General features: G+C 45.8%; 1 protein-coding gene across 4 annotated transcripts in view; it reads right to left on the bottom strand.

The window, feature by feature from the left end:
• Positions 1 to 18,870, bottom strand: part of ARHGEF10L (Rho guanine nucleotide exchange factor 10 like) — a 252,227-nt gene that overhangs the window by 192,500 nt on the left and 40,857 nt on the right. For 2 of the 4 annotated variants that reach the window (XM_063942110.1, XM_063942114.1), the window contains exon 1: positions 3,942 to 4,108. The exons of the other annotated variants lie outside the window; for them this stretch is intronic. The gene's annotated coding sequence lies outside the window, so the exon portion shown is untranslated. Of the gene's footprint in view, positions 1 to 3,941; positions 4,109 to 18,870 lie in introns of those variants that run through there. 4 annotated transcript variants of the gene reach the window in all.

The raw sequence follows: 18,870 nt of genomic DNA, 5'->3' as shown, positions 1-18,870 counted from the left end.
GGTATAATATGTCAGACAGACGGGTGTAATAAAGGTATAAAATATCAGACAGGTGTAATAAAGGTATAATATGTCAGACAGGTGTAATACAGGTATAATATGTCAGACAGGTGTAATACAGGTATAATATGTCAGACAGGTGTAATAAAGGTATAAAATGTCAGACAGGTGTAATAAAGGTATAAAATGTCAGACAGGTGTAATAAAGGTATAATATGTCAGACAGGTGTAATAAAGGTATAATATGTCAGACAGGTGTAATACAGGTATAATATGTCAGACAGGTGTAATAAAGGTATAATATGTCAGACAGACGGGTGTAATAAAGGTATAAAATGTCAGACAGGTGTAATAAAGGTATAATATGTCAGACAGGTGTAATAAAGGTATAATATGTCTGACAGGTGTAATAAAGGTATAAAATGTCAGACAGGTGTAATAAAGGTATAATATGTCATACAGGTGTAATAAAGGATTAATATGTCAGACAGGTGTAATACAGGTATAATATGTCAGACAGGTGTAATAAAGGTATAATATGTCAGACAGACGGGTGTAATAAAGGTATAATATGTCATACAGGTGTAATAAAGGATTAATATGTCAGACAGGTGTAATACAGGTATAATATGTCAGACAGGTGTAATAAAGGTATAATATGTCAGACAGACGGGTGTAATAAAGGTATAAAATGTCATACAGATTGGTATAAAAAAGGTATATTATGTAAAAAACAGAAATGTACAGTACACTAATATAATGCATTATATGAGTTTTAAGACACAACATAAAAAATAAACCTGTTTTTCAGTCCTTCATGTGCTCTTCCTGTGCCCCCCCCCCCCCCCCTCCAGTGAGATCCAGTGTACGGACGGTTCCAACACGCACGTCCCGTGGTGAGTGTGTTCCAATAACTAAATACAAACATATCAGCGCTCACAAATCAATAATCACACGGGCCCTCATTCCGAGTTGACCGTTTGCTAGCTACTTTTAGCAGCCGAGTAAACGCATAGTCGCCGCCCACGGGGGAGTGTATTTTAGCATAGCAAGGCTGCGATCGCTTGTGCAACCCTTAAAAAGTTTCCTGCAAGACAAGACTAGCCCTGCAGTTACCTACCCTGTGCGACGGATCCAGCGACGAAGGTCCCGGAACTGACGTCAGACACCCGCCCTACAAAGCCTGGACACGCCTGCGTTTTCCCAAACACTCCCAGAAAACGGTCAGTTGACACCCACAAACGCCCTCTTTCTGTCAATCACCTTATGATCGGCTGTGCGAATGGATTCTTCGCTAGATCCATCGCTCAGCAACGATGCGCTTTGTACCCGTACGACGTGCATGCGCATTGCGGTTCATGCGCAGTTTTGCCGCTTTTTTACCTGATCGCAGCGCTGAAAATCGGCAGCGAGCGATCAATTTGGAATGACCCCTTGTTACAATCTGGATAGACAGTTCAAAATCATTTAATTTAATAAATAACATGAGTTTATAAAATAAGACACAGCGGCAGAATGTCGCCCTCACTAGAGCAGTCCCTGGAGACAGTCCCTGGAGGACCGTCCAGCAATAATGTATAGGTATCACACCCATGTACCGTTAGAGGGGTATACGTGATGTGGGACAGACCTTGCTGGTGGGAAGGGGATATTGTACAATGACTGTTATACGGCTGGCTCCGGTTACCTATGTATTAGGAACAGGCTGTCATCCAGGGATGCACTCAATTTACCTCCAATCAAAATCCCGACGGTCAAAATCCCGACAAGGTTGGTCATTCCGAGTTGTTCGCTCGCTAGCTGCTTTTAGCAGCATTGCACACGCTAGGCCGCCGCCCTCTGGGAGTATATCTTAGCTTAGCAGAATTGCGAACGAAAGATTAGCAGAATTGCTACTAAATAATTCTTTGCCGTTTCTGAGTAGCTCCAGACCTACTCACAGATTGCGATCAGCTCAGTCCGTTTAGTTCCTGGTTTGACGTCACAAACACGCCCTGCGTTCGGCCAGCCACTCCCCCGTTTCACCAGACACTCCTGCGTTTTTCCCTGGCACGCCTGCGTTTTTTAGCACACTCCCGGAAAATGCTCAGTTACCACCCAGAAACGCCCCTTTCCTGTCAATCATTCACCGATCAGCAGTGCGACTGAAAAGCGTCGCAGGATCCACAGCAAAACTGCTAAGTTTTTAGTTAAATAACTAAGCGCATGCGCGCTGCATACCATGCGCATGCGCATTTAGCAACAAATCGCAGCATAGCGAAAATCGGCAACGAGCGAACAACTCGGAATGACCACCCAGGTCAAAAGCCTGACATGGACAAAATACCGACATTTAAAATACTGACAAGGTCAAAATACCGACATGTAAAATGCTGACAGGTCAAAATGCCGACATGAGTTTTTCAAGAGTTGAAACCGACTTGTTCATACTTTACCATCCCAGTGGACCTGGAGGGGGAATATAATAGTGTGCCGAGAGCAGTGAGCCATGCGAGGGGACGCGGTACACTTATATGGTGTCCATGTCGACCTATGTCGACATACACACACACAAAAACAATGAAAACACATGTCGGTATTTTGACCTGTCGGTATTTTACATGTCGGTATTTTGACCTTGTCGGTATTTTAAATGTCGGGATTTTTGACCTGGTCGGATTTTGACCGTTGGTCAATTGCTGTCGGGATTTTGATTGGAGGTATTTCATACCGATCCCGTCATCCATATATCCGTCTCGCTCATTAATGGACAGAATATACGGTATATACCGTGCCAGTGAGAGCTATATATTGCTGTTGTGTCTTATCATATGAATTTCTGAATTTATATTATTAAACTAAATGATTTATAACCTTCCATCCAGATTGTAACGTGTGATTATTGATTTGTGAGCGCTGCTGTATTTGTATTTATTGTTGTTGCACTTTATACACGGTCCAGTCACATTATTAGGAACACCTCCTACGGGTGACGTCGGCAGCGCACAGACCATGAAGTACGTCACGTGTCGTGCGCTGGCTTGGTGAGTATACAAGGTGTGCGATAGGCCGTCTGCACACATATCACTCGTTGCTGTCATGGGTAAAAGGGGCAATTTATCCGAGTTGTAGAAAGAGATGATTATCGGCTTTCGGGCCAAGGGCGGAGGTATTTCCGGCACAGTGCAGTCTGGGAACTGTTTGCGTGCTGCTGCGGTGAAGGTGTATCGTGACTGGACAAATGGCGCCATTGCGTGGAAACAGCGGAGCACCATGTGCCATTGATGTGAGAGTAGAATGTTGGCCACAAAGGTGCGTGAGGGCCGACCGACGCACTACAGTGCAGCAGCTCACCGGCACAGTGACCCCGGGGGCTACCAGACAGTTAAACAGGATGTAGTTAGGATTCCGACGCTCAAAATCCCAGCAGTCTGAATATTGGCACCGGAATCCCGACACCTGTCAGAATGCCGACGCTGGACATTAGGGTTAGGCTGCGGGGAGGTTAGGGTTAGTGGGAGGGTAGGGATTAGCGTTACCTGCCTCCTGCACCCCTGCCGGGATTTCAAGCAGTCAGGATGTTGGTGTCGGTAATCTGACGGCCGGCATCCTGGCTGTCCGTATCCCGTAGCCAACTGCCGGTTACGTGGAAGCCGCAGTGATGCACAGATACGGTGATGGTCTCGTATAAGCAGACGCCGCCTCCACACTTGTGCGATCTATTGCTGCATCCTACGTTACGTTGCGATGGGACCTGAATCCCCCACCCCACTCCACGCAGTCCGGGTCTCCAGAAATTTCCGCACATTGCGCTGCTGCAAATAATAGCTCAACTGCATGAACATCGGTTTTGCACGCAGCTTAGAATACGCCCCCCCAGTGTGTAACACAGCATCAAAGTCATAACACAATGTAAACAAATATCTAGATGAAATGTATTTCCTATCATTATCCTCCGCTACCTGCGTCCTGAGTTGGTGATAGCGAAACGGGGACTGTGGCGGTACTTGTAGTACTCCAGCCCTTGTTATGTCGGCAGGACTTGTCTACGGCGGCGTCTCTCCCATTGATAGATAATGAGCAGGCCTGGAGCAGATGACGCAGGCTCGGTGCCCCCTCCCGTCTCAGCCGGCAGTCACAGGGCTAATGCGGAGGGGGGTAACATTATACATAGAGATGAAATAGCCGTCGCCAGACCAGCTGGTAACACAATCACTTTCTATATTGGGAAACGCTCGTCGCTGGCGCTCGTCAGAGGCAGATGTGCACTAAGCTGCACTGTAAGGCCCAGCAATCTCTACTGCATGCACTCACTTTATCCTATATGGGAGGAAGGCGTACTAAGTCTTGGAGAGAGATAAAGTGAAGAGCGATAACCTACCAGCCAATCAGATCCTAACTGCCATACCACAGGCTGTGTTTGAAAAATGACAGGCGCTGATTGGCTGGTACTTTATCTCCGTCCACTTTATCTCTGTCCAAGTCTTAGTACATAGGTGGTCATTCCGAGTTGTTCGCTCGGTAATTTTCTTCGCATCGCAGCGATTTTCCGCTAATTGCGCATGCGCAATGTTCGCACTGCGACTGCGCCAAGTAAATTTGCTATGCAGTTAGGAATTTTACTCACGGCATTACGAGGTTTTTTCTTCGTTCTGGTGATCGTAATGTGATTGACAGGAAGTGGGTGTTTCTGGGCGGAAACTGGCCGTTTTATGGGTGTGTGTGAAAAAACGCTACCGTTTCTGGGAAAAACGCGGGAGTGGCTGGAGAAACGGAGGAGTGTCTGGGCGAACGCTGGGTGTGTTTGTGACGTCAAACCAGGAACGACACTGACTGAACTGATCGCACTGGCAGAGTAAGTCTGGAGCTACTCGGAAACTGCACAGAGAGGTCTTTTCGCAATATTGCAAATCTTTCGTTCGCAATTTTGCTAAGCTAAGATTCACTCCCAGTAGGCGGCGGCTTAGCGTGTAAAGCTGCTAAAAGCAGCTAGCGAGCGAACAAGTCGGAATGACCACCATAGACCCTATAGTCACCTCTCCCACGTTTCAGTCCTGTATACAGAATCCTCTCCTAGTTGCCTTTCTCTCCTACACCCAGTAATACGGTAAAAGCCATGAATCTGGGACTTCTATAACCAATAATATGGTACCAGCCTGAAACTTGAGCTTCTAGAACTAGTAATATGGTAACAGCATGCTTATGACTGAGGCTTCTATATCCACTTATACGGTACCAGCCTGAACGTGAGTCTCCTATCAGTTATATACAGTACCAGCCTGAATCTGATGCATCTATACCCAGTAATACGGTACCAATCTGAATCTGAGGCCTCTATACCCAGTAATACGGTACCAGCCTGAATATGAGGCCTGTATACCCAGTAATACGGTACCAGCCTGAATCTGAGGCCTCTATACCCAGTAATATGGTACCAGCCTGAATCTGAGGCCTCTATACCCAGTAATACGGTACCAGCCTGAATCTGAGGCCTCTATACCCAGTAATATGGTACCAGCCTGAATCTGAGGCCTCTATACCCAGTAATACGGTACCAGCCTGATTCTGAGGCCTCAATACACAGTATTACGGTACCAGCCTGAATCTGAGGCCTCTATACCCAGAAATATGGTACCAGCCTGAATCTGAGGCCTCTATACCCAGTAATACGGTACCAGCCTGAATCTGAGGCCTCTATACCCAGTAATACGGTACCAGCCTGAATCTGAGGCCTCTATACCCAGTAATACGGTACCAGCCTGATTCTGAGGCCTCAATACACAGTATTACGGTACCAGCCTGAATCTGAGGCCTCTATACCCAGTAATACGGTACCAGCCTGAATATGAGGCCTCTATATCCAGTAATACGGTACCAGCCTGAATCTGAGGCCTCTATACCCAGTAATATGGTACCAGCCTGAATCTGAGGCCTCTATACCCAGTAATACGGTACCAGCCTGAATCTGAGGCCTCTATACCCAGTAATACGGTACCAGCCTGAATATGAGGCCTCTATATCCAGTAATACGGTACCAGCCTGAATCTGAGGCCTTTATACCCAGTAATACGGTACCAGCCTGAATCTGAGGCCTCTATACCCAGTAATACGGTACCAGCCTGAATCTGAGGCCTCTATACCCAGTAATACGGTACCAGCCTGAATCTGAGGCCTCTATACCCAGTAATACGGTACCAGCCTGAATCTGAGGCCTCTATACCCAGTAATACGGTACCAGCCTGAATCTGAGGCCTCTATACCCAGTAATACGGTACCAGCCTGAATATGGGGCCTCTATACCCAGTAATACGGTACCAGCCTGAATCTGTGGCCTCTATACCCAGTAATACGGTACCAGCCTGAATCTGAGGCCTTTATACCCAGTAATACGGTACCAGCCTGATTCTGAGGCCTCTATACCCAGTAATACGGTACCAGCCTGAATATGAGGCCTCTATATCCAGTAATACGGTACCAGCCTGATTCTGAGGCCTCTATACCCAGTAATACGGTACCAGCCTGAATCTGAGGCCTCTATACCCAGTAATACGGTACCAGCCTGAATCTGAGGCCTCTATACCCAGTAATACGGTACCAGCCTGAATCTGAGGCCTCTATACCCAGTAATACGGTACCAGCCTGAATCTGAGGCCTCTATACCCAGTAATACGGTACCAGCCTGAATCTGAGGCCTTTATACCCAGTAATACGGTACCAGCCTGAATCTGAGGCCTCTATACCCAGTAATACGGTACCAGCCTGAATCTGAGGCCTCTATACCCAGTAATACGGTACCAGCGTGAATCTGAGGCCTCTATACCCAGTAATACGGTACCAGCCTGAATCTGAGGCCTCTATACCCAGTAATACGGTACCAGCCTGAATATGAGGCCTCTATATCCAGTAATACGGTACCAGCCTGAATCTGAGGCCTCTATACCCAGTAATACGGTACCAGCCTGAATCTAAGGCATCTATATCCAGTAATACGGTACCAGCCTGAATCTGAGGCCTCTATACCCAGTAATACGGTACCAGCCTGAATCTGAGGCCTCTATACCCAGTAATACGGTACCAGCCTGAATCTGAGGCCTCTATACCCAGTAATACGGTACCAGCCTGAATATGAGGCCTCTATACCCAGTAATACGGTACCAGCCTGAATCTGAGGCCTCTATACCCAGTAATACGGTACCAGCCTGAATATGAGGCCTCTATATCCAGTAATACGGTACCAGCCTGAATCTGAGGCCTCTATACCCAGTAATACGGTACCAGCCTGAATCTAAGGCATCTATATCCAGTAATACGGTACCAGCCTGAATCTGAGGCCTCTATACCCAGTAATACGGTACCAGCCTGAATATGAGGCCTCTATACCCAGTAATACGGTACCAGCCTGAATCTGAGGCCTCTATACCCAGTAATACGGTACAAGCCTGAATATGAGGCCTCTATACCCAGTAATACGGTACCAGCCTGAATCTGAGGCCTCTATACCCAGTAATACGGTACCAGCCTGAACTTAATAATATGGTACCATGCTCAATTTAAGGGGTCTATGTACTAAGCCTGGGAGAGAGATAAAGTACCAGCCAATCGGCTCCTGTCATTTTTCAAACACAGCCTGTAACATGACAGTTAGGAGCTGATTGGCTGGTACTTTATCTCTCTCCACTTTATCTCTCTCCAAGGCTCAGTGCATAGGCCCCTTTATCTCTCTACTTTATTACTCTCAAAGACTTAGTACATAGACCCCTAAGGGGGACATGCACTAAGCAGTGATAAAAGTGGAGAAGTGAGCCAGTGGAGAAGTTGCCCATGGCAACCATTCAGCTGCTCTGTATACTTTTAAAGTATGCAAATTAGAAATGTTACATCAATGCTGATTGGTTGCCATGGGCACTTCTCCACTGGCACACTTCTCCGCTTTTATCACTGCTTAGTACATGTCCCCCTAAGTCTCCTATATACCCAATAATACAGCACCAGCCTCCGTTTGAGTCTCCTATACCCAATAATACAGCACCAGCCTCCGTTTGAGTCTCCTATAACCAATAATACAGCACCAGCCTCCGTTTGAGTCTCCCATAACCAATAATACAGCACCAGCCTCTGTTTGAGTCTCCTATAACCAATAATACAGAACCAGCCTCCGTTTGAGTCTCCTATAACCAATAATACCACACCAGCCTCCGTTTGAGTCTCCTATAACCAATAAAAAAGCATCAGCCTCCTTTTGAGTCTCCCATAACCAATAATACCGCACTAGCCTCCGTTTGAGTCTCCTGTAACCAATAATACAGCAGCAGCCTCCGTTTCAGCCTCCTACAACCAATAATACAGCAGCAGCCTCCGTTTGAGTCTCCTATAACCAATAATACAGCACCAGCCTCCATTTCAGTCTCCTATAACCAATAATACAGCACCAGCCTCCGTTTGAGTCTCCTATAACCAATAATACAGCACCAGCCTCCGTTTGAGTCTCCTATAACCAATAATACAGCACCAGCCTCTGTTTGAGTCTCCCATAACCAATAATACAGCACCAGCCTCTGTTTGAGTCTCCTATAACCAATAATACAGCACCAGCCTCCGTTTGAGTCTCCCATAACCAATAATACAGCACCAGCCTCCGTTTGAGTCTCCTATAACCAATAATACAGCACCAGCCTCCGTTTGAGTCTCCTATAACCAATAATACAGCACCAGCCTCCGTTTGAGTCTCCTATAACCAATAATACCACACCAGCCTCCGTTTGAGTCTCCTATAACCAATAATACAGCACCAGCCTCCGTTTGAGTCTCCTATAACCAATAATACCACACCAGCCTCCGTTTGAGTCTCCTATAACCAATAATACAGCACCAACCTCCGTTTGAGTCTCCTATAACCAATAAAAAAGCATCAGCCTCCTTTTGAGTCTCCCATAACCAATAATACCGCACCAGCCTCCGTTTGAGTCTCCTGTAACCAATAATACAGCACTAGCCTCCGTTTCAGCCTCCTACAACCAATAATACAGCAGCAGCCTCCGTTTCAGTCTCCTATAACCAATAATACAGCAGCAGCCTCCATTTGAGTCTCCTATAACCAATAATACAGCACCAGCCTCCGTTTCAGCCTCCTATAACTTGGGGTGATCACATGACATACATCGGCCTCTCGGATCCTCACACACAGAACGCAGACGCTACGGGGATATTTTAGGCTTCACCATATATAATGCTCGATTCCGGTAGCCCCGGGCATTCCCGGTACCTAATACAGACAACCTCAGGTGGGCAGAATTATTTCCTATTCATCCTTCCGAATTCTACATCGTCCATCTCCCCGCGGGCGCAGCGGAAAGTGCCGCAATGATGTCACTACATGGAAAACATAAATCACCTCTGAATTACATGGGGGGTGACCAATAGCTGAGGGTCCGAACACCGACCAACCAAATTCTCTTACCAATGCCAACTCCACGGCTGAGCCACACATTTAGGATCCACCCCTGAACCAATCTGTGGCCAATGTAATCTGAGACAACCAAATTGGTTGTGGGAATTGCGAGCTGCGGACCCTGTGCCGGTGGAGCTTACAATCCATATTCTCTACCACATCGGGGGGAATCTCATGGGCCGCTATGCAAGGGGTTACTGCAAATAAAGTGTAATACAATGAAGTGTGGGGCTACTGCAAGTGCAGATACCGATGATGCGAAACGCGTCTCCTGGCGGAACGCGTTTCTGCCCGCACAAGGACCGTGTGCCGCATTTAGAATATCCGTCGGTCTATGCTGATTATCTGTCCGTTGTCACGCAGAAGGCCGCGCCACCCACCATTATTCCGTCTGCAGTCGTCACCATTATTAGTCACCGGAGCTTACACCGCCCCACGCTATCAGATACAGTCGCCCTTCCACCGCCCACACGCTCCAAGCCGACACAGAAGTCAGGCCACTGCCCCAGGCACTACCACAGAATGGTCCAGTTCTGTGCGATCGCACGGTCGCCACCCAGAAGCGCCCATCCCTCTCTGAATCTCCGTCCATGTGCGTATGCGTGGTACAGCACATGTGGAGTCTGCGGGGGGTGTTCTGGCTGAGAGTCAGCCCACAGTGTCACCGTCAGCGGGTACATCACTGCAGACCCACACACATAAACCCCTGTATTACACTACAGTCCCACACACATATACCCCTGTATTACACTACAGTCCCACACACATATACCCCTGTATTATATTAATTCCATACACATATACCCCTGTATTATATTAATTCCATACACATATACCCCTGTATTACACTACAGTCCCACACACATATACCCCTGTATTACACTACAGTCCCACACACATATACCCCTGTATTACACTACAGTCCCACACACATATACCCCTGTATTACACTACAGTCCCACACACATATACCCCTGTATTATTCTAATTCCATACACATATACCCCTGTCTTACACTACAGTCCCACACACATATACCCCTGTATTACACTACAGTCCCACACACATATACCCCTGTATTACACTACAGTCCCACACACATATACCCCTGTATTATTCTAATTCCATACACATATACCCCTGTCTACACTACAGTCCCACACACATATACCCCTGTATTACACTACAGCCCCACACACATATACCCCTGTATTACACTGCAGTCCCACACACATATACCCCTGTATTACACTGCAGTCCCGCACACATATACCCGTCTTACACTACAGTCCCACACACATATACCCCTGTATTACACTACAGTCCCACACACATATACCCCTGTATTACACTACAGCCCCACACACATATACCCCTGTATTACACTACAGTCCCACACACATATACCCCTGTATTACACTGCAGTCCCACACACATATACCCCTGTATTACACTACAGCCCCACACACATATACCCCTGTATTACACTACAGTCCCACACACATATACCCCTGTCTTACACTACAGTCCCATACACATATACCCCTGTATTATACTAATTCCATACACATATACCCCTGTATTACACTACAGTCCCACACACATATACCCCTGTATTACACTACAGTCCCACACACATATACCCCTGTATTACACTGCAGTCCCACACACATATACCCCTGTATTACACTACAGCCCCACACACATATACCCCTGTATTACACTACAGCCCCACACACATATACCCCTGTCTTACACTACAGTCCCATACACATATACCCCTGTATTACACTACAGTCCCACACACATATACCCCTGTATTACACTACAGTCCCACACACATATACCCCTGTATTACACTACAGTCCCACACACATATACCCCTGTATTACACTGCAGTCCCACACACATATACCCCTGTATTACACTACAGCCCCACACACATTAACCCCTGTATTACACTACAGTCCCACACACATATACCCCTGTATTACACTGCAGTCCCACACACATATACCCCTGTATTACACTACAGCCCCACACACATATACCCCTGTATTACACTACAGTCCCACACACATATACCCCTGTATTACACTACAGTCCCACACACATAGATATACCCCTGTATTATACTAATTCCATACACATATACCCCTGTATTATACTACAGTCCCACACACATATACCCCTGTATTATACTAATTCCATACACATATACCCCTGTATTATACTAATTCCATACACATATACCCCTGTATTACACTACAGTCGCACACACATATACCCCTGTATTACACTACAGTCCCACACACATATACCCCTGTATTACACTACAGTCCCACACACATATACCCCTGTATTATACTAATTCCATACACATATACCCCTGTATTACACTACAGTCCCACACACATATACCCCTGTATTACACTACAGTCCCACACACATATACCCATGTATTATACTAATTCCATACACATATACCCCTGTATTACACTACAGTCCCACACACATATACCCCTGTATTACACTACAGTCCCACACAAATATATACCCCTGTATTACACTACAGTCCCACACACATATACCCCTGTATTACACTACAGTCCCACACACATATACCCCTGTATTACACTACAGTCCCACACACATATACCCCTGTATTACACTGCAGTCTCACACACATATACCCCTGTATTACACTACAGTCCCACACACATATACCCCTGTATTACACTACAGTCCCACACACATATACCCCTGTATTATACTAATTCCATACACATATACCCCTGTATTACACTACAGTCCCACACACATATACCCCTGTATTACACTACAGTCCCACACACATATACCCCTGTATTACACTACAGTCCCACACACATATACCCCTGTATTATACTAATTCCATACACATATACCCCTGTATTACACTACAGTCCCACACACATATACCCCTGTATTACACTACAGTCCCACACACATATACCCCTATATTATACTAATTCCATACACATATACCCCTGTATTACACTACAGTCCCACACACATATACCCCTGTATTATACTAATTCCATACACATATACCCCTGTATTACACTACAGTCCCACACACATATACCCCTGTATTACACTACAGTCCCACACACATATACCCCTGTATTACACTACAGTCCCACACACATATACCCCTGTATTACACTACAGTCCCACACACACATATACCACTGTATTACACTACAGTCCCACACACATATACCCCTGTATTACACTACAGTCCCACACACACATACCCCTGTATTACACTGCAGTCTCACACGCATATACGCCTGTATTACACTACAGTCCCACACACACATACCCCTGTATTACACTACAGTCCCACACACATATACCCCTGTATTACACTACAGTCCCACACACATATACCCCTGTATTATACTAATTCCATACACATATACGCCTGTATTACACTACAGTCCCACACACACATATATACCCCTGTATTACACTACAGTCCCACACACACATACCCCTGTATTACACTACAGCCCCACACACACACATACCCCTGTATTACACTACAGCCCCACACACACATACCCCTGTATTACACTACAGCCCACACACACATGCCCCTGTATTACACTACAGTCCCACACACATATACCCCTGTATTACACTACAGCCCACACACACATACCCCTGTATTACACTACAATCCCACACACATATACCCCTGTATAACACTACAGTCCCACACACATATACCCCTGTATTACACTACAGTCCCACACACACATACCCCTGTATTACACTGAAGTCCCACACACACATACCCCTGTATTACACTACAGTCCCACACACATATACCCCTGTATTACACTACAGTCCCACACACATATACCCCTGTATTACACTACAGTCCCACACACACATACCCCTGTATTACACTACAGTCCCACACACACATACCCCTGTATTACACTACAGTCCCACACACATATACCCCTGTATTACACTACAGTTCCACACACATATACCCCTGTATTATACTAATTCCATACACATATACGCCTGTATTACACTACAGTCCCACACACATATACCCCTGTATTACACTACAGTCCCACACACACATACCCCTGTATTACACTACAGTCCCATACACATATACCCCTGTCTTACACTACAGCCCCACACACACATGCCCCTGTATTACACTACAGTCCCACACACATATACCCCTGTATAACACTACAGCCCCACACACATATGCCCCTGTATTTCACTACAATCCCACACACATATACCCCTGTATAACACTACAGTCCCACACACATATACCCCTGTATAACACTACAGTCCCACACACATATACCCCTGTATTACACTGCAGTCCCATACACATATACCCCTGTATTACACTACAGTCCCACACACACATACCCCTGTATTACACTACAGTCCCACACACATATACCCCTGTATTACACTATAGTTCCACACACATATACCCCTGTATTATACTAATTCCATACACATATACGCCTGTATTACACTACAGTCCCACACACATATACCCCTGTATTACACTACAGTCCCACACACACACATACCCCTGTATTACACTGCAGTCCCACACACATATACCCCTGTATTACACTACAGTCCCACACACATATACCCCTGTATTACACTACAGTCCCACACACATATACCCCTGTATTACACTACAGTCCCACACACACATATACCCCTGTATTACACTAGTCCCACACACATATACCCCTGTATTACACATCAGCCCCACCCACACATACCCCTGTATTACACTACAGCCCCACACACACATACCCCTGTATTACACTACAGCCCACACACACGCCCCTGTATTACACTACAGTCCCACACACATATACCCCTGTATTACACTACAGCCCACACACACATACCCCTGTATTTCAATACAGTCCCACACACATATACCCCTGTATTACACTACAATCCCACACACATATACCCCTGTATAACACTACAGTCCCACACACATATACCCCTGTATAACACTACAGTCCCACACACATATACCCCTGTATTACACTACAGTCCCACACACACATACCCCTGTATTACACTGCAGCCGCACACACACATACCCCTGTATTACACTACAGTCCCATACACATAAACCCCTGTCTTACACTATAGCCCACACACACATATCCCTGTATTACACTACAGTCCCACACACATATACCCCTGTATAACACTACAGCCCCACACACATATGCCCCTGTATTACACTACAATCCCACACACATATAACCCTGTATAACACTACAGTCCCACACACATATACCCCTGTATTACACTACAATCCCACACACATATACCCCTGTATAACACTACAGTCCCACACACATATACCCCTGTATTACACTACAGTCCCACACACACATACCCCTGTATTACACTGAAGTCCCACACACACATACCCCTGTATTACACTACAGTCCCACACACATATACCCCTGTATTACACTACAGTCCCACACATATACCCCTGTCTTACACTACAGTCCCACACACACATACCCCTGTATTACACTGCAGCCCCACACACACATACCCCTGTATAACACTACAGCCCCACACACATATGCCCCTGTATTTCACTACAATCCCACACACATATACCCCTGTATAACACTACAGTCCCACACACATATACCCCTGTATAACACTACAGTCCCACACACATATACCCCTGTATTACACTGCAGTCCCATACACATATACCCCTGTATTACACTACAGTCCCACACACACATACCCCTGTATTACACTACAGTCCCACACACATATACCCCTGTATTACACTACAGTTCCACACACATATACCCCTGTATTATACTAATTCCATACACATATACCCCTGTATTACACTGCAGTCCCATACACATATACCCCTGTATTACACTACAGTCCCACACACATATGCCCCTGTATTTCACTACAATCCCACACACATATACCCCTGTATAACACTACAGTCCCACACACATATACCCCTGTATAACACTACAGTCCCACACACATATACCCCTGTATTACACTGCAGTCCCATACACATATACCCCTGTATTACACTACAGTCCCACACACACATACCCCTGTATTACACTACAGTCCCACACACATATACCCCTGTATTACACTATAGTTCCACACACATATACCCCTGTATTATACTAATTCCATACACATATACGCCTGTATTACACTACAGTCCCACACACATATACCCCTGTATTACACTACAGTCCCACACACACACATACCCCTGTATTACACTGCAGTCCCACACACATATACCCCTGTATTACACTACAGTCCCACACACATATACCCCTGTATTACACTACAGTCCCACACACATATACCCCTGTATTACACTACAGTCCCACACACACATATACCCCTGTATTACACTAGTCCCACACACATATACCCCTGTATTACACATCAGCCCCACCCACACATACCCCTGTATTACACTACAGCCCCACACACACATACCCCTGTATTACACTACAGCCCACACACACGCCCCTGTATTACACTACAGTCCCACACACATATACCCCTGTATTACACTACAGCCCACACACACATACCCCTGTATTTCAATACAGTCCCACACACATATACCCCTGTATTACACTACAATCCCACACACATATACCCCTGTATAACACTACAGTCCCACACACATATACCCCTGTATTACACTACAGTCCCACACACACATACCCCTGTATTACACTGCAGCCGCACACACACATACCCCTGTATTACACTACAGTCCCATACACATAAACCCCTGTCTTACACTATAGCCCACACACACATATCCCTGTATTACACTACAGTCCCACACACATATACCCCTGTATAACACTACAGCCCCACACACATATGCCCCTGTATTACACTACAATCCCACACACATATAACCCTGTATAACACTACAGTCCCACACACATATACCCCTGTATTACACTACAATCCCACACACATATACCCCTGTATAACACTACAGTCCCACACACATATACCCCTGTATTACACTACAGTCCCACACACACATACCCCTGTATTACACTGAAGTCCCACACACACATACCCCTGTATTACACTACAGTCCCACACACATATACCCCTGTATTACACTACAGTCCCACACATATACCCCTGTCTTACACTACAGTCCCACACACACATACCCCTGTATTACACTGCAGCCCCACACACACATACCCCTGTATAACACTACAGCCCCACACACATATGCCCCTGTATTTCACTACAATCCCACACACATATACCCCTGTATAACACTACAGTCCCACACACATATACCCCTGTATAACACTACAGTCCCACACACATATACCCCTGTATTACACTGCAGTCCCATACACATATACCCCTGTATTACACTACAGTCCCACACACACATACCCCTGTATTACACTACAGTCCCACACACATATACCCCTGTATTACACTACAGTTCCACACACATATACCCCTGTATTATACTAATTCCATACACATATACCCCTGTATTACACTGCAGTCCCATACACATATACCCCTGTATTACACTACAGTCCCACACACACATACCCCTGTATTACACTACAGTCCCACACACATATACCCCTGTATTACACTATAGTTCCACACACATATACCCCTGTATTATACTAATTCCATACACATATACGCCTGTATTACACTACAGTCCCACACACATATACCCCTGTATTACACTACAGTCCCACACACACACATACCCCTGTATTACACTGCAGTCCCACACACATATACCCCTGTATTACACTACAGTCCCACACACATATACCCCTGTATTACACTACAGTCCCACACACATATACCCCTGTATTACACTACAGTCCCACACACACATATACCCCTGTATTACACTAGTCCCACACACATATACCCCTGTATTACACATCAGCCCCACCCACACATACCCCTGTATTACACTACAGCCCCACACACACATACCCCTGTATTACACTACAGCCCACACACACGCCCCTGTATTACACTACAGTCCCACACACATATACCCCTGTATTACACTACAGCCCACACACACATACCCCTGTATTTCAATACAGTCCCACACACATATACCCCTGTATTACACTACAATCCCACACACATATACCCCTGTATAACACTACAGTCCCACACACATATACCCCTGTATAACACTACAGTCCCACACACATATACCCCTGTATTACACTACAGTCCCACACACACATACCCCTGTATTACACTGCAGCCCCACACACACATACCCCTGTATTACACTACAGTCCCATACACATAAACCCCTGTCTTACACTATAGCCCACACACACATATCCCTGTATTACACTACAGTCCCACACACATATACCCCTGTATAACACTACAGCCCCACACACATATGCCCCTGTATTACACTACAATCCCACACACATATAACCCTGTATAACACTACAGTCCCACACACATATACCCCTGTATTACACTACAGTCCCACACACATATACCCCTGTATAACACTACAGTCCCACACACATATACCCCTGTATTACACTACAGTCCCACACACACATACCCCTGTATTACACTGAAGTCCCACACACACATACCCCTGTATTACACTACAGTCCCACACACATATACCCCTGTATTACACTACAGTCCCACACACATATACCCCTGTCTTACACTACAGTCCCACACACACATACCCCTGTATTACACTGCAGCCCCACACACACATACCCCTGTATAACACTACAGCCCCACACACATATGCCCCTGTATTTCACTACAATCCCACACACATATACCCCTGTATAACACTACAGTCCCACACACATATACCCCTGTATAACACTACAGTCCCACACACATATACCCCTGTATTACACTGCAGTCCCATACACATATACCCCTGTATTACACTACAGTCCCACACACACATACCCCTGTATTACACTACAGTCCCACACACATATACCCCTGTATTACACTACAGTTCCACACACATATACCCCTGTATTACACTACAGTCCCATACACATATACCCCTGTCTTACACTACAGCCCACACTCACATATGCCCCTGTATTACACTACAGTCCCACACACATATACCCCTGTATAACACTACAGCCCCACACACATATGCCCCTGTATTTCACTACAATCCCACACACATATACCCCTGTATAACACTACAGTCCCACACACATATACCCCTGTATAACACTACAGTCCCACACACATATACCCCTGTATTACACTGCAGTCCCATACACATATACCCCTGTATTACA

The sequence above is a fragment of the Pseudophryne corroboree genome, chromosome 10 (assembly GCF_028390025.1).
Source record: "Pseudophryne corroboree isolate aPseCor3 chromosome 10, aPseCor3.hap2, whole genome shotgun sequence".
Classification (NCBI taxonomy): domain Eukaryota; kingdom Metazoa; phylum Chordata; class Amphibia; order Anura; family Myobatrachidae; genus Pseudophryne; species Pseudophryne corroboree.
This window is presented reverse-complemented; position numbering and strand designations above follow the sequence as displayed.